Genomic DNA, 18,133 nt, shown 5'->3' with positions numbered 1-18,133 from the left:
GTGAGGATCAGCTGTAGATAAATCATCAGAAATCTGTACCATGGCTTGAATGGATTACTGCGTGACGGTTTGGGCAGCGGGATGGTGGTCCTGTGTGAGCTCTCGTCGGCAGTCGTGGCAGTGCGGGCGGCGCGGCTGCCGGTCTTCTGGTGGGGGAGGTCCGGCCCCCTCGGCTGCGCAGTGTGGCGGCCTCCCTATGGCTTCCCGGGCGGTGCTTCCGCCGGCGGGCTGCTAGGGCACCCGCCTGCTCGGGGCTGCAGCGCCGACGGGTTGGATGGCTTCGGCTTGGCGTCCTTCCGGCGTGTGAGGGCGGGGTGACAGCCCACCTCCTGGAAGTTTGGTGGTCTCTGTGCAGTGGTGGGCGCTGGAGGTTTGAGGTGGCTCTCATGTGTGGTCGGCGCAGCGACGTCATGGGAGGTCTGCGGGCTAGCGGAGATGCGGTGCGTGTGGGTGTGGTGTTGGGTGGTGCTCTGAGCGAAAGCTCGCTTGGTTTTTACCAGCCGGTAGCGTTGGCGTCCATGGACGTCGTTTCACCTTCTTGGAGGCGCCGCTGTGGAGTTCATCCCCTACACACCTTCGGTCTCAGGTCTGTGGGTGAAAGCCTAAGGCTCAGTCGGGCCGGGTGACGGCGTCGACATCGACGCTTCCTCCTTTGGGGCGTCGTCTTGAAGATCTAGGGGTTCAGTTCGTGCTCCTCATGTGCTAGACGCACACGGTGTTGCGGTCGGCAGGTGCCCGACTGGCAGTGTGGAGGTTCTGGCGCCGCGACTTGTGCGGCAACGATAATGATGGCTAGATGTGCAGGGTTGTGGCTGGTCTTTGTTCCTCGACAGTCGGCTTGCTTCTGAGCATGAAGTCGGAGCTGCGGTGTTGCGGGGCGACACGGCGGCAACGATGCCATGCGATGGGCAATTCGGTCTCTGTTGGCGCCAAGCGTGCTCCTTTTCTCATGTGATGCTCGTCATCAAAGTCGGAGATGTCTGGTCCTCGTCGTCGCCAGCCGATTTTGTGGCTTAGGCCAACATGGTTCCTGTGTGTCGTTCGTTTGGAGAGGCCTTGACGGGTCGTCTGCGACGAAGTCGGAGTCGCTTGCTCGAGGAGAGGTGATGACGATGACATTGCAAGCAACCTCGACGGTGTCCTTGCCTCGGTGGTGTGTGTGGGTCTTGTAGGTGTCAGGTCGGCCGGGGTGCCCTTCTTTGTGGACGTGTTGTAACGGTTTTAATTCGGTTTTCCGTAAATTAACTGGACAACTTTCTTTTGCTTTTTTAAGAAATCGAGATTCTCAGGGGCTGAGTTTCAAAAAAACTCCAGAGCTACTCCCATGATGTGAGATCAATACGAGCTACTTGGCTGTTTACATCAAAGTGGTGGCAAAATTTAAGTTGGTTGTTGTCCTCTGTCCACCTATTATTTGGTACGACTTTTAGATTCTACAGTGCAGCTACACATGTGCCACTTGATGGGCACTTGCATCGGTGCACATATATAAGTATACGCTAGATGTTTTGTAGCTAGCTTGCCCTCTATCACTAGTAGAGTTGTTTGTCAGTCTCACCAATTTCTCATATACATGTGTAGTGTGCTGACTTTGTTTGGGAATGGGTGGTATCGTGAATGAGTGTGACACAATTTCTTCGGTGGTCGCTACCAATCTAGAATGCCAAGCCAATAGCCCATATGACCATATACTTCTGGAGCCTTTTAAGGTAGATGATGAGTCCATCTGGTGTCCAAATATGAGTTGGCCGCAGCTTAGTTTCGCAACAAATTTGTAGGATTTGTCCCTACTTAATGAAGGTTTGGTTGAGAATTTGATTGCCTGCAGGCACCCAGATGCGAAGCTACGGCTACTCGATCTCAGTTGGAGTTTCTCAAGGATGATGAATTTACGGAGGTGTTGGTCAGTCTATGGGCGATATGGTGGGCTTGGCACAACAATCAAGGAACAAGGAACAAGAATATCAGTCCCCAGTGTCGACCATATGTTTTTATTCAGAAATATTTAAGCGATCTAGCCTTAATCCCTGAATGCTCGGTGTCTGCGAAGCCAGCTATTTGTATGGCAAAAGCCAAGCGCTGAAAGCCACCTTCAGATAGTTTCACAAAGATTAACATAGATGCTTCAGTCTCTAGGAACCATGAGAAGGGAGCACTTGCCTATCTGTGCCGAGATGACGAAGGAGCATATATATTTAGGCACATCAGTAGTGCAAATCGTTATTAATTGTTCGATCTATAATGAAGCATCTGAATCCATCCACCGGAGCTCCGTGCAAGACAAGATTTTTTTAACACAATACAGACGCAAGCGCTCATATAAATACGCATACACTCTTTCACTGAAAGCGTATCGCTGAAAATTCTGAAATAAATTCAGGATAAATGCGAGCACCGGGACTTGAACCCTAATGGACCGGGGATATCACTGTCCACTTAACTATCCCAACCACAAGTTGGTTCATGCTCCACAGGAGATTTTTGAAGTGATCAAGATGGAGCATGAAACTAGGAAGTGGAACTTTGAAGCACACAACCTGGAAAAGGTTGCTGCCTCGCTTGATCCTGGCATATATGTGTGGTCGCAAGGTTTACCTGATATTGCTGTAATCTTGAACTCCCTTTTGGTTGAATAAAATGGTTACAACTTACAACCCCTCAATTTTTTTGGCCGATTCCCCTCCACACGACTCACTGGATATGTTCTGTCGGAATCTCTTGACAGGCTGAACCCTGCTGGCCCAATTGGATTAGAAAGGTTGAATGATCAAATAGCTGTTGAGTGAACCCAAATCTAAGCTGGTACTTGTAGCTACAAAAAGCCTGCAAGCCGGCAAACCAAGGTTTTTTTTTGTGAAAAGGCCTAAAGTCAAATATTAATAATCCCATGACCTTACAAACACACCCAAATAGGAAAGTAAAATTACAATCAAAGCCTTGAGCATGCGAAAGTCTTCTCCCCCCGCATCCATCGACAACGCACTGTGAGCAAAGCTCGATGCCACCTTTGGGCCTCCGCCTTGGCGGAGTAAACTTTTTTAAACCCGGGAGCTTATATAATTAGCGGCTGAGAAGTCGTCGATGCAGGTCAGGAAGATATGCGAAGCAAATCGCCACCCCATGGAAGTGAACACAGGTAATGACATGTAGGAATTCTGAAGACGACGAAAGTAGGTCAAATCTAGTTGGATCCACCGGAAATCTAAACCAACCTACAGGGTGCCGTGGCACTAGCTGACTGGAAATATAGGAGGGTGAGGTCGGCCCACACCCTGAAATTCAGGGTGTATAGTTAGAAAATTGGAAGGGGTTCGTAGGATCCCCGTTTTCTTTTCGAAAGTAGGTAGGATCCCCGTAAGTAATCAGGCATAAGTCTAGCCTTTTAGGGAAAATCCCATTGGGAGATTGCTAACCCTAGTGGAAAGAACCTGCTAAAATGTATTGCGTGCATACCAGCAGCTGATTCATGTGCTTGGGTTGGAGATATGTTGGCATTGCCAAATGAACATCTTTAAGTCCACTTTGAGAGAAGACCAGTTGTAGATAGATCACCGCAAACCAGTACCATAGCTTGAATGAATTACTAATAACTCCAGAGCTACTCATGTGACGTGAGTTCCACACGAGCTACTTGGTTGGTTACATGGAGGGGCGGCATAATTTAAGTTGGTTGTTGTTGGACTCTATCCATCTACTATTTAGTATGACTTTTAGATTCTCTAATGCGGTTACACTTGTGCCACTTAATTCACACTTCATTGATCGGTGCATCACATATATAAGTAGTGCTGGATGTTTTCTAGCTCTTGTGCCCAACGTTGGAGTAGCTAGCTTGCCCTCTATCACTAGCTAGTAGAATTGTTTGTCAATCCCACCAATTTCTCATACACGTGTATAGTATGCAACTTTGTTTGGGAATGGGTGGGATCATGAATGAGGGCAACACAATGTATGAACTGGTTGCTACAACCCTGTCATGTCAAGGCAATAGCCCATATGGCCATATACTTCTCGAGCTTTTTAAGGTAGATAATGAGTCCATAAAGTGTCCAAAGATGGGTTGAAGGCAATTTGGTTTCACAACGAATTTGGTGGATTCCCCTATACACCGCTCGTTGGATCTTGTCCGTCGGAATCTCTCGGCAGGGTGAACTCCCCATGGCCCTGTTAGTTTAGACAGGTTAAAAGATCAGATAACAGTTGTGCTGAATCCAAGTGAGCTGCAAAGCCTGTAAGTGGGCAAACAATGTGGGCTAAAACTTCTTTGTGCAATATAATTGGAGTTTACCAAATTTATTTACTGTTGGGGACAGGAAGCATATGTTATTTATTTTTCTGTCACATAGGAATACCATAGCTTAAGAAGTGCATTTGAAACTAGTCCACACGATTCTATGAAAATTCTAAAAAAAAATTAGTATACTCTTAACTAAATGTCTAAATTAGAGTGTATATATCCGTATGAAACACAATGTTTCGTCTTCAAATCACAGACTAGCCAGGAAACGGTATCTCTAAAGTACATAATCATTTGTCTACTACTTTTTTTAACTCAAGCTTAACTCTTAATTAAAAGAGTTCAGGAATCTCATCCGATACAACTCCCAGAATGGATTCTGGAGGAGCTTGGTTCCGTACCATACACAATTTATTAGTGCTCTCTTCTCACTACTGGAATTTCCCTGGCGCCAGGTTTCCGGCTTTTCGTTGTGAGCCAAACCGTGGGCACTCGGCAAACTAATATACTCAAGAGTACCACTCAGTAACCACGGGTTTACCACAACGAGGTAATGTTGTCGACAGTGCTTCGCGGCGAACAAGGCACAATCGGCAAACAAAACAAACCGCTGAGACAAATTTTCCACGCCAATGTACACCAAGTCTGGATCTGAGATCGAACTCATCATCATCCAGGGTCATGCACTGCCACCATCTTCTTCGGTGGCCTAGCTAGGCCGGGTCGCCATAGAAGCTCACCACACTGGATCCGTCTGGTTGTCATCGGATTCACCAACATAACCGCCGAGCACCGCCTGATAGAGGCTCGAAACATAATCTCCTGCTCGGACCGCATCATCCCTCCAAGTCCTCCAAAACTTTCCCAACAAGTTGTCCCTCGACCGGTCCTCCCCACTGCCGTCACGCCTTGGCGGTGGGTGGGAGGCGGCTAGGGTTTACGATTGCCTCAGAGCCTCGTACACACAAAGAACTTCTTTGTGCAATATAATTGGGGCTTATCAATTTTATTTACCGTTGGAGAGGGGAAGCACGTCTCATATATTTTTCTCTCATAGGAGTACAATAGCTCAAGTAGTGCATTTAAAACTAGTGTACACTAAAAAAAGGTTGTAAAACAAATAAACTAGTGTACACAAGTTAGGGCTTATATATCCATCCCAAACACCATGCTCATCTCCGAATCATAAACTATCCAGTAAAAACTCAAAGCGACCTCTCTCATTCCTCTGTGACCACTTTGTCAATCTCGAGATGATGCGTCAGCACAGTCCATCGAAGATGCTCATAGGCGTATGATGTGTATGTGCATTCATAGGAATGAGTGTATGTGTGTATGTATGGGCATCTGCGTCTGTATTGTGTCAAAAAAATTGCTTTCCCGTGGGTGTCTTAACACTTAAAAATCAAAATGATTTACTGCAAAAATAAACAAGACAAAATAAATGTTGAGTAATAAAAAAATATGGTAACCTCTAATCTAAGACTAATATATGGCGTCTGATGAGAAGGTGTCGTGCAAATACACGCACCACACTCAGTGAACACTCCAACTGACACTTTTTCTATGCCCCCACTGACCTAAAACTCAAAAGTTGCCTCATTTCAGAAGTCTGACAACCCTCAGACGTCATGTGCGCATGCTAAAAAATACAACTGTGAACAGTGTCTTCATTTTTTTTTCTGAGTAATCATATGGGAGTCTATCTTTTTGGTTATGCATGTATAGCTTGAATTTTGGTTTGAAGTTAGATTTACTACAGGAAAAATACACATCCATGACAATTCTGCAAAGCAAATGAAATTCTGTCATCACTTCCATTACAAAAAAAAAAGTGAGAATATTGTCATGCATGTGTTGACTTTTTACATCTATGACTAAAAATAATGATAAAATGTTGAAAATCATCCTCGGAGGGCTGCCTGCGTACTTGGATGTCGTTCTTTGTGCCTTTCATGACAAGAATGTTCGTGAGAAGTAAGGGCGAGAATTTTTCGCTGATTGCTCGGATGAGTTGTACCTCACATGTATAAGTTTGGTAGTTTCGACCTGGTCGAGTCCAGATGTCAGCCTCTCTAGAGCCATACAAAAATGCTGATTTCCATCCAAACACAATCCAACACCGTCAATCAACGCAAACAAATTTATTATTATTTTTAGTGTTCGTTGTACTACCACTATTGAAGATGAATAGATTGGAAGTTTTTTCCCGTAAAAACAAACGCAAAAATTTTGCTAGGGCTGCTCGCTATTGTGATCCAAACATGGCCCAGCCTTTTCTTTTTTGAGGAAATCACCGGAGGGACAACCTGCCCTATCTGAATATATTTCTCATTCCACTGAAAAAAGCAACAGAAGAACCCAAAGTACAGGGATACACATGCTACCGCCAAAACATTTTTGCAAGAGCAAAAGTTTGACAGATTACAAGTTCAGAGTAGAGAGGAAGGGGCTCCACGAGAGGTCTCCTCTGGCATCAGGCTTGGCACGGTAAGGCAAAAGGTTCAGGCTTGCTGTCGCTCCTTTATGTCGTGGTTGATTTTTTTTTAGGGTATGTTGTGGTTGATTTTGTGGCGTTTGCCACGGAAGCTATTAATTAAGTCCCAATCTCTGGCGGTCCCACGGGCGGCAGGGGAGGAAACCCTAGCCGCCGCCGAACCGCGACCTTCTCCCCATCCCTCCCCTCGCTGCCGCCAGGGCGTGCCGGCGGGCGAAGCCCGCTCGGCATGGGCGACGGCGGGGCGCTTTATCCTTTTCGCGAGGCTGGATCGCCGTGGGGCGATCTACCCTGGGCGGAACGCGACGCTGTGCGGGGCGCGACGACGCTGGGCTGCCACGGGGGCGGGCGTGGAGGGCTGCACGAGGCGGGTTGCGTGTTGGTGATGGTTACGGCGGCCGGTGGTCGATCTGCCGGATCTGGACGACGCGGGGGCGGTGGCACCTGTGCTAGGCAGAGTCGGGCGAGATCCCCTTTGGGCTGGCATCCGTCATGTATGCGGTTTTGCTGGTTGCTCGCCGGATTCGTCTTGTTGCTTGCGCTCGGCCTTCTGGATCGGCGCCGAGGCAGGTCGGGGTGGCATCCCCGGGGTGCTCGTGATGTGCTATTGGTGGCTGTGCTATTGATGTGCAGCTACTGACGGCAGTGGAGTGCGACGGCCCTTCTCGGCATGGAGGCGGGACATGGCGGTGGTGGTCATCTCCTCCGTCGGAGGTGGTCGGCCTGATGCTGGGTGGTCGGATCTCCAGATCCGTCATCTAGTCCCGGCTACGAGTCGGGGAAACATGGTTGCCTGTGAAAACCGAGCCGACGGTAGGCGATGGCGGCGTTTTCGCCGTTACCTTGATGGAGGCATCGTCGTGTAACTATTGTCGACTTACTCGTGCTGCTCCGGTGGAAACTCTAGTATCTGGTGTGCCAGATCAGACGATGGCGGCACTACGGTGTCGTTTCTCTCTTAGGAGCATCGTTTGTGGAGCAGCGCTGGAAGTCAGAGGCAGGAGGTGGAGCGGTTTCGTCTTGCACGGAGCTTCGGTGGAGATGTCAAGTCATGCCTGACCGACATGTGCTAGTCATGCCTGGTCGGCAGGTGCTACGCACCACAGATCTTCCAAGGACTTCACGCTGTGTCGGCTGGTGGTACTTGGCAGCATGGCGCTGAGGTGTATCAGTGGCAACCGCGACGTGCTCAGCTGTTTGCGCGCAGGGAGGAGGTGCCGTTGGGCGCCGTGGTGGCGTCGACGATAGCTAGACCGAGCAAGGTTGATGCATCAGTACAGGTCTGAAGATGGAGCGGTGGCAGTTGGCGGCGGCGGCCTCTGAGAGCACGCCGGACCTGTGTGTGCCCCAGACTCGGCAAGTGGCTAGGTTGGGGTCTCAGGTCTTAGATGTTAGGCTTGGCTGCGATGTTTGTTTGGTATTAGGCCCAGGCTATCTGCGCCCCTTCATCAACTGGATAGGTGTAGCGACAGTTTGTTGCTTAGAGGGCGTCTTTAGTCTTACTGTTGTATGACTTTATAAAGTCTTGTGAGAATAATTAATAAAGTGGTCGTATGCGTCGCCCAGATGTAGAGGCCGATGTCATCTTCCTTTTCTATTTTTTTTGATAAGATCTGATATGCAACAAATATCTTGGGGCCAAAGTTGTTTCATAAGTTCAATGGAAACCGGTGACTCACATGTTCGTTGTAGACGTTATACATAGAGATGATTTAATCCATTTCTATTTGAAGGAACATAGTTATGTTTATGTTTTTTACAGTGGGTATTAAATCACAAGTAGCGGAAGAGTAGCCTGGCCTCTTGATCATCTAATATTACTCGCCCTAGTGGAAAGAGGCAGGTAAACTGTACCCCTCCCATGCATGCGGATTCATGTGCTTGAGTTGGAGATATCTTTACAAATGCCAAATAATGAGCATCTTTACATCACTGGTGGAAAAACAGGCTTCCGTCCAGCCCCATAAGTCGCGAAGCTGTAGGAACCGCGACTAATGGGATCTTTAGTCGCGGTTCTGGAGGTGAACCGCGACCAAAGGCCTGGGCCCAGGGCGCTCGGTGGCCAGCTGGCGCACGTGAGGGTCTTTAGTCGCGGTTGGCCAGGACAACCGCGACTAAAGGCCTTCGGGCACCTTTAGTCGCGGTTGGCCAGGACAACCGTGACTAATTTGGAGTGATGTAGTCCATGACGCTCTGCAGAGTCCGGCCGTACCACCATAGCCGACGACCGGCCTCTGGTATATTATTTTGAATTGAATTAGTTTTATTTTTCTGAATTTTTTGATATATTATTTGCATTTTTAGAATTTTGAATTGAATTAGTTTTATTTTTCTGAATTTTTTGATATATTATTTGTATTTTTAGAATTTTGAATTGAATTAGTTTTATTTTTCTGAATTTTTTGATATATTATTTGTATTTTTAACATTTTGAATTGAATTAGTTTTATTTTTCTTAATTTTTTGATATATTATTTGTATTTTTAGAATTTTGAATTGAATTAGTTTTATTGTTCTGAATTTTTTGATATATTATTTGTATTTTTAGAATTTTGAATTGAATTAGTTTTATTTTTCTGAATTTTTTGATATATTATTTGTATTTTTAGAATTTTGAATTGAATTAGTTTTATTTTTCTAAATTTTTTGATATATTATTTGTATTTTTAACATATTGAATTGAATTAGTTTTATTTTTCTTAATTTTTTGATATATTATTTGTATTTTTAGAATTTTGAATTGAATTAGTTTTATTTTTCTGAATTTTTTGATATATTATTTGTATTTTTAACATATTGAATTGAATTAGTTTTATTTTTCTTAATTTTTTGATATATTATTTGTATTTTTAGAATTTTGAATTGAATTAGTTTTTTTTTCTGAATTTTTTGATATAATATTTGTGTTTTTAACATATTGAATTGAATTAGTTATTTTTTTCTGAATTTTTTGATATATTATTTGTATTTTTAAGATTTTGAAAAAGAAAAAGTATTTGGAAAATACCTTTAGTCGCGGTTGGCCTGCCCAACCGCGACTAAAGGTGGTTGCTCGCGGGCCCGCCAAAAAAGTCCTTTAGTCGCGGGTCGCCTCCCCAACCGCGACTAAAGGTTACCCTTTAGTCGCGGGTCGCCTCCCCAACCGCGACTAAAGGTTACCTTTAGTCGCGGCTCGCCTCCCCAACCGCGACTAAAGGTGGGGGGCTATAAATACAACCGCCCGACCCGTCGCCTCCATTTCTCTGCTCGTTCTCTGCCGCGCCGAAGGCCTGCCGCCCTCGCCCTCGACGCCGCCCGCCGTCGACCTCGCCCTCGACGCCGCCCGCCGTCGCCCGCGCCCTCGACGCCGCCCGCCGTCGCCCGCCGCCCCCTCTCGCCCACGTACGGCGCTCGCCGCCCCCTTTCGCCCTAGTACGCCGCCCGCCGACCTCCCTCGCCCACCGCGCCGCCTCGCTGCCCTCAACGCCGGCGGTCGGCCTCGCCGCCCTCAACGCCGCCCCTCCATCCTCGGGCCGCCGGCGTTGATCGAGAGAGAGAGAGAGAGCAGAGAGAGAGCAGAGAGAGAGAGAGCAGAGAGCAGAGAGAAAGAGCGATGATCGAGAAAGAGAGAGAGAGAGAGCAGAGAGAGAGAGAGAGCAGAGAGCAGAGAGAGAGAGAGAGAGAGAGAGCAGAGAGAGAGAGAGAGAGAGAGCAGAGAGAGAGAGAGAGAGAATTTTTTAACTAGTTAATTAACAAAAAAACGGTAAAATTTGATAATTAACAAAAACGGTAAATAACTTAGTTTAACAAAAACGGTAAATAACTTAAAACTTGATAATTAACAAAAGTGATATTGGGTTCATTGACCCACACATCGTTAATGGACATGTGTTGGAGCGTCACCCCGCCGACGTGGAGGCAGACCTGTGGCAGTTTCTTACAAAGCAGGAACTCAAAAGTGATATTCTATTTCCTTACCATTTTGGGTGAGTGTTTCTGTCTTGAGCACATTCTCTTTTGTTTACTCCATGCATGGTATGTGGCCGGCTAATCGATGAGTTATGCATGACGTACTGTGCATGTATCGTGTCCGCAGGTTCCACTGGATTCTGCTAGTAATTAAAGTTAACACCTCAGAATGTCTCGTCCACGACTCTGTGAATATGGATCCAAAGCTTTGGGGCGGCATGAGAAGAATGCTGCAGAAGTAATTATTTTCATTCATTTGCGCTCTATATCGATCGGCCTATTTCGTTCATTTCCTAATATCAAGTAACTAATAACTCTCTTGTTCATTTAATTTTCTTTGCCTCGTAGGGTTTGGAGACGGTTCGTAGATACAAAGGTCGGTGAATTCAAAAAAGAGCTAGAATTCAAAAGGTCAGTGGCTAAGAATGCTGGGGATATTCAGCCACCGGAGACCAATCTATGTGGATACTATGTCTGTGAGATGATCCGGAGATACACCTCTGAGCGGGTTCCGAGTGATACCAATGCTCAGAGGAATAACCTCCGGTGGATGCTTAGTCCAGAAGCTCGCTTCCGACCACTTCAAGAGGAACTAGCTGGATGGTTCAGCAGGGAAGTCCTCCATCCTAAAGGAGAACACTATTACGAGGACGTAGAACTTTATATGCATTAAATCATGTATGGAAACTTGTTCAAAATTGTATATGGTCATCCGATGATATTGAATATATATTGTATATTCCTCTTGAATTCTTTTTGGTTCTAATTTCAAATTTATTTGAAATTGTACATTCATATGCATGTATGTAGTACCGTAGAATATATGAAACTCCTTCAAAATTAAAATAAAGCACAAAAGAAATAAAACAATACAAATTAAACAGAAAACAGGTTTAGGGGGGGGCTAAAACCCTAAACCTGTGGCGGCCTTTAGTCGCGGTTGGCCAGAAAAACCGCGACTAAAGGTCCTCCGCCCCGACGGCCGCCTGGCGCCCACGTGGACGGGCCGTTAGTCGCGGTTCTTAAGCAGCCGCGACTAAAGGTGGGGGGCTTTAGTCGCGCTTATTTGGTCGCGGTTGCGCAACCGCGACTAATGGCAGTTGCGAACCGCGACCATAGGCCTTTTTTCCACCAGTGCATACTGTCCAGAGAAGACCAGCTGCAGAAAAAACCAGTACCATGGTATGAATGATTACTAGTTCCAGAGCTACTCTCGTGACACGAGATCGGTACGAGCTACTTGGCTGGTTAAATCAAGAGGCGGTAGAATTTAAGTTGGTTGTTGTTGGTATCTATCCATATCTACTATTTTGTACGACTTTTATATTCTCTCCGGTGCGATTACACTTGTGCCACCCAATTGACACTTCATCAGCGCACATATATAGGTAAATGCTGGGCGTTTGCTAGTATCTCTTGAGGCCAACAATGGATAGCTAGCTTGCCCTCTATCACTAGTAGTTGTTTGCATCAATATAGCCAATTTCTCCTATACATATAGCTTGGGAACGGGAATGGGAATGGGTGGTATCATGAATGAGTGCAACACAGTTTGTCCATCTACTGCTCTGACTCGGGGATATCTGACCTATAGCCCATACATCCATATACTTGTAAAGTTTTTGAAGGTACTCATACAACATCCAAGGATGAGTTAGCCACAATTTAGTCTCGCGGCGATTTTCACAGAAACCCTCTGCACTACTCGTGTGACCTATTCCATCGGGATCTCTCGGCAGGCTGAACCCTTCATGGCCCAACTGGGTTGGATCTCTCGGCAGGCTGAAGACTGTCGCGTGTGGTCGGAATCTAACCTGCGCCAGTAGCAGTAAGCCTGCAAGCGGTCAAACCAAGTAAGATACCAATTCTTTGGGCAATACAGTTGGAACTTAGCCATTTTATTTACCGCGGGAGACGGTAACCATGCATTGTATTTTCTTCTGTCTCATAGCTTAAGTAGTGCATTTGAAACAAGTGTACACAAGTTTTAACTAAAATATCTAAACCGTAGTGTGTAAATTTATCCGAAATACCATGCTTTGTCTTCAAATAATAAACTAGCATGTAAATGATATCCCTAGTTGTACATAATCATTCTCCTATACAAGACCCTGAATCTATTCAAATCCATGGCTTCTACTGCAAAAAACGGTAGTTAGAGGGAGAAGAACAATGCACCATGGACAATACAAGTACACATGGAATAATTTATGACTTCTAATGGAGCAAAACATTGTGATAGGAGGAAACCAAATTTAGTGCTTATGAAACAACATTAAAGATTAAACGATTTCAATTCCACGAGAAATTAAACCAAGAAAAACAGCAAAAAGTTTGTTCACGTATCACCAAGTAAGGATTCCAATTCCACAAAAATTAAACCAAGAATAACAACATGCCACACCCATATAAACTCAACAGATCCAAAAAGTTGGTCCTAAGAGAACACAAACTCTATCCAAACAGATGGAGAGAAGTCCATATTACAACGTTGAATTGTCACTAAAGTCTAGGAAACAACCCTGAACTTCAACCGCCTAGATTTCAACCCTAAACTATCAAAACCGTGTAACATTCAACCTTTACCCTAGTTTTGATCCCGTTGACTGGGTTTGAAACCTCTGGTGAACTGATGAAGAGACAATTGCCATCCAATCTACTCATCTCAGTGGATATGTGAGGTTTTGTGCTGAAGTCCATGGAAAACACTCCAACTTTAAGAACATTTAACCAGTCATGGTGACCACTGATGTATCTGATGACCACCAGTAATGTTTTACGCCATTCCACCAAGTTGCACATCTTTGCCGGACAATCCTTAACCGTCGGACGAAACTCTATCAGACACTTCCGAAACACAGTGGGCCTCACTCTCTCGCAATCCTCTTCAAATTCATAGGAGAAAATGTCTGTAGCGTTATGCAAGACCAAATAGAGCTTTCCCTGGTAGAAGGCAATATCAGCGGAACAAGATTTCCATAGACATACCATGATGTCATCCCAGGCCGCCAGAACCAAAGAGCAAGGCACAATTACAGCCAGAATGCACTTGGAGCTGGAATCGCGAAGAAAACACGGCCACCTTGATAAATAACCTCCCCTAATCATGCACTCGGAGAAGATGTTCAACATGAATTACCCATTTCAACGGTAGTATCCGCATCTGTGTTGGCAACGACACCGCTAGCCAGCCATCAAAAGAGCCCCACGCAATGGGCTTACTCGGTCGGCATGGTTCATGTGCTTGAGTTGGAGATTACTTTACTCTACCAAATGTGCTTCTTTACATCCAATGTCCAGAGAAAACCAACTGTAGGTAAATTGGGTCAAATGTTTAGCATTATGAACGAATGACTAATTCGAGAGCTACTCTTGTGATGTGAGAGTACTACTTGGTTGGCAGCACTAAAAGGCCGCAAAATTGAAGTTAGATGTTGTTGGCCTCCTATCCATCTACTATTTTGTACGGCTTGTAGATTTCCCAGTGTAGCTACACATGTGCCACTTAATTATATCGATGCATATATAAAAGTAAGTTGGATATTTGTTATAGCTCTTACGCAACATTGGAGTAGCTACTAGCTTGCCCTCTAGCACCGGTTGTCATTTGCAAATTGCAACGTTGTTCGGGGAATGGGTGGTATCGTGAATAAGCGCAACACTGATCTGTTCTTTTGTGCTGCTTCTCGCACATGTCGAGCCCATATCTCATACAACTCATAGACTTTGGAACTTGTTGCTGCTAGATATAATGAGCCCATACAATCCATATACGAGTTGATTGGGATTTCGGTTTTGCTCGGCAGGGCTGGCAGTCATGGATTTTCAGTGGGAGCCCAAGAAACTGACGAGAATGCCTCTAGGTCTTCTCATTTGCTCCAATCGAATTTCAAAGGGAGGAAAATCAAAAGGACTTCTCCCATTTCTCTAAAAAGGATTGCTTTCCTGTGCTTTTCACATGATGTAAATAATCCAACAGGAGCTCTTGTTTGAGCGGACGCTTGAGGCATGGTGACGGGTGTTTAACACTTGAAAACAAGTCAAAATGATTTACAAGAAAGAAAAAGAAGAAAGACGGAAAAATAAAAATAGACTGACAAAAAATATAGTCAACCTCTACCACCAATATATAGTGTCTAAGGTGTACTACAAACACGTGCATAGAGACATATGGAGTATACGTATACCACATCCAATACACAATCTAAGTCACACTTCACTTCTTCTATACACCCACTATCGTAAAACTGAAAAGTCGCCTAATTTCAGGAAGACTGTCAACCCTCAGACTTCATGTGTGCACACTACAATCCAAATGTGAGCATTGTCTGTCATTTTTTTTCCTTTTTCTGAGTAATCATGTGGGAGTTTATCTTTTTTGCTTCTGCGTGCATAGCTCGATTTTTGGTCTGAAACTACAAGGAAAAGCTCAGCCACAAAAAAAGAGAGAGGAAAAACACATATGGGAAAATTCTGCAAAAATGAAATGAATCTCTGTCATAGTAGTACCATTTCCATGATAAAAAAAGTGGGATTATTGTCATGCATGTGTTGAATGTTTACATCTATGACTTAAAAAAATGATAAAATGTCAAAAAATCAGCCTCAGCGGCCACCCACGTACTTGGATTGTGTTCTTTAATTTGGTCCTTGCAAGACGAGAATGTTCATGAGAAGCAAGGGCAATATTTTTTCGTTGATTCTTCGGGCACCTTGCTTGCTATATGTTGGGTTGTTTCAACATGGTCGAGCCCGTATGTCAGCCTCTCATACAGGAGCCATACAAAAAAAACCTTGTTATCATCAAAACGTAAGCCAACACCATCAATCAATGCCAAAAAAATTGGTAAGGCTGCTCCCTACTGTGATCCAAACATGCCCTTAAGCTATTAACTGAGCATGGTATTTATAGGATCCGATATGCGACGAATATCTCAGGGCCAAAGTTGTTTCGTAAGTTCAATGCAAACCGGGTGACTCCCATATTTGTTGCAGACATTGTATATAGAAATGATTTAATGCATTTCTATCTGAAAGAACATAGTTATCTTTACGTTTTTTATGGTGGGCATTATTTACAAGTACTACCTCTGTACCAAAAGTAAAACGTTTTGGTAGGCTATTTTAGCCTACAAAAACGTCTATTTTGCTATGGAGATAGTAGCGAAAGACCACTGGATAGAAGAACTGTACCGCTCGCATGCATGCAGATTCATGTGCTTGAGCTGGGAGATATCTTTACAATGCCAAATAAGCATCTTTACGTCCACTGTGCAGAGAAAATCAGCTGCAAAGAAACCAGTACCACGGCATGAATGATTACTAATTCCAGAGCTACTCTCGTGACATGAGATCAGTAGGAGCTACTTGGCTGGTTAAATCAAGAGGGGGCAGAATTTAAGTTGGTTGTTCTTGGCCTCTATCCATCTACTATTTGGTACGACTTTTAGATTCTCTCCGGTGTGATTACGCTTGTCCACCCAATTGACACTTCATCGGCGCACATATATAGGTAAATGTTGGGCGTTTGCTAGTATCTCCTGCGGCCAACAGTGGAGTAGCTAGCTTGCCCACTATCACTAGTATTGTTTGCATCAATATAGCCAATTTCTCGGATACATATAGTATGCAACTTCGCTCGGGAATGGGAATGGGTGGCATCGTGAATGAGTGCAACACAGTTTGTCCATCTATTGCTCCGACTCAGGGATATCTGACCCATAGCCCATACATCAATATACTTGTAAAGCTTTTTAAGGTACTCATACAGCGTCCAAGGATGAGTCAACCACAATTTAGTCTCGCAGCGAACTTCACTGAAACCCTCCGCACTACTCGCGTGCCCTATTCCATCAGATCTCTTGGCAGGTTGAACCCTTCATGCCCAACTGGGTTGGTTAGACATTCTGGAGAATCAAATAATTACTGCGTGTCTTCGGAGTCTAACCTGCGCCAGTAGCCGCGAGCCTGCTGTTGGGGATATACATAACAGGTAGGCCCACGAAGGGTCGAAATATCATGAAGCATGGGGTCCACACAACATGTGGGTCCAGGTCAATTTCATACAGACACACTGTCCACTCGGACAAGTAGCATACTATCCACTCGACCAAGCAACATACCATCCACTCGGATGACAGTTCACCACTCGACCGTACGACTCACTCGGATATACGAAGACCAGCAGGCAGCAAAGCAGTCGGCATCTTTCTAATAGTGAAGGCTTAATAGTGGGCTGTCATTATAGCATTCATACCCCACTTTGTAACATAGGAGGTGAGGAGGTGGCGCACTCTATATAAGCCACCCCCCACCACTAGACAATGGGGGGTCTTTTCTTCCACCTCTCTCTCTTTTCACCATTAGTCTCAGGACTTAGCTCAGGCATGGGGATCCGTTCCTCGCTTACACACACATTGTAATCTCCGGATATATACTCAGATAAAACAAAGCCTCTCCGGAGCACGAGACGTAGGGTTGTTATCTCCACCGTGAGAGGCCCGAACTCGCTAAAACCACTGTGTCACCCATATGCATCTCGATAGATCATGCTCCGTTATACTACCCCTATTCTACTGTCAGACTTAGAACCACGACAGTTGGCGCCCACCGTGGGGCATGGCGTCTATCGAGCCATGATGCAATGGTTTGTTATTCTTCTGTGTTTAATTTTCTTTGATATATCACATGTTGTTCATCTCCACAGCGAGCTTCTGAAGCATCACAAAAAGAGGGTATAGATACATCTTTTACTCGACACTGTGGGCATGCCGGATCGATCATGGATCGAGAGTAAGAAGAAGAGAGGGCACCAGGCGTGGAGGAAGACCGCCTCATCTTCCCGATGCCGGACGCGGCATGCTGCAGCGACTCCCTTCGGAACGACCTGCTCTTCTTCTTGCATGAAGTCTCGATCGACGATCTGGCTCCCGCATGAATATTCGGTGAAGTCTACGTCCGCTGCAACCGCTCCATCGACTCCATCATCGTCGGCCCGCTCCTTCCTCCGGTCGTCCGCTTGGCCATGGTCTCTGCGACCAACTGACCGGCTTCCCGCACGGCAGGGCGCCGCATGGACGGTGCCCCCCACACGGCGCATCTGTCGGAGGCCGGTCACACTACCCGCACAAGGCGAGTCCTCCTACAGGCGTCGCGGCCCCGCCGTGGCTTCCGCGGAGGTGGCACTGGCCCGACGCGGTGCAGGTCAGGGCTGGCCTCACCCCCCATGTGCGGCGACTCCTCCCGCCGGCGTCCGCTACCCTGCTACCCTGCTGCAACGTCCGCAGTCGAGGCACAAGCACACGATCTGGCAATAAACCGGCAGGGAGATAAATGGCCCGTGGAAGAAGGAAAATTCCTTCACATGCACGAACGGTAACACATCTTACTTAATTACCGCTAACTAACGCCTCCTGCATGCAGATCCTGGTCGGGAGTAATTCCCTTCTTCA

General features: G+C 45.8%; 1 long non-coding RNA gene across 1 annotated transcript; it reads left to right on the top strand.

Moving 5' to 3' along the window:
* The first annotated feature begins 1,546 nt into the window (after positions 1 to 1,546).
* LOC123089880 (uncharacterized) lies at positions 1,547 to 1,974 on the top strand. The gene is made up of 2 exons (XR_006442411.1): positions 1,547 to 1,709; positions 1,829 to 1,974. It is a non-coding gene; the product is annotated as an uncharacterized lncRNA (long non-coding RNA).
* Positions 1,975 to 18,133: the final 16,159 nt, after the last annotated feature.

Source organism: Triticum aestivum, chromosome 1A (assembly GCF_018294505.1).
Source record: "Triticum aestivum cultivar Chinese Spring chromosome 1A, IWGSC CS RefSeq v2.1, whole genome shotgun sequence".
Classification (NCBI taxonomy): domain Eukaryota; kingdom Viridiplantae; phylum Streptophyta; class Magnoliopsida; order Poales; family Poaceae; genus Triticum; species Triticum aestivum.
Note: the sequence above shows the minus strand (reverse complement) of the source record. Positions and strands in the feature narration are given on the sequence as shown.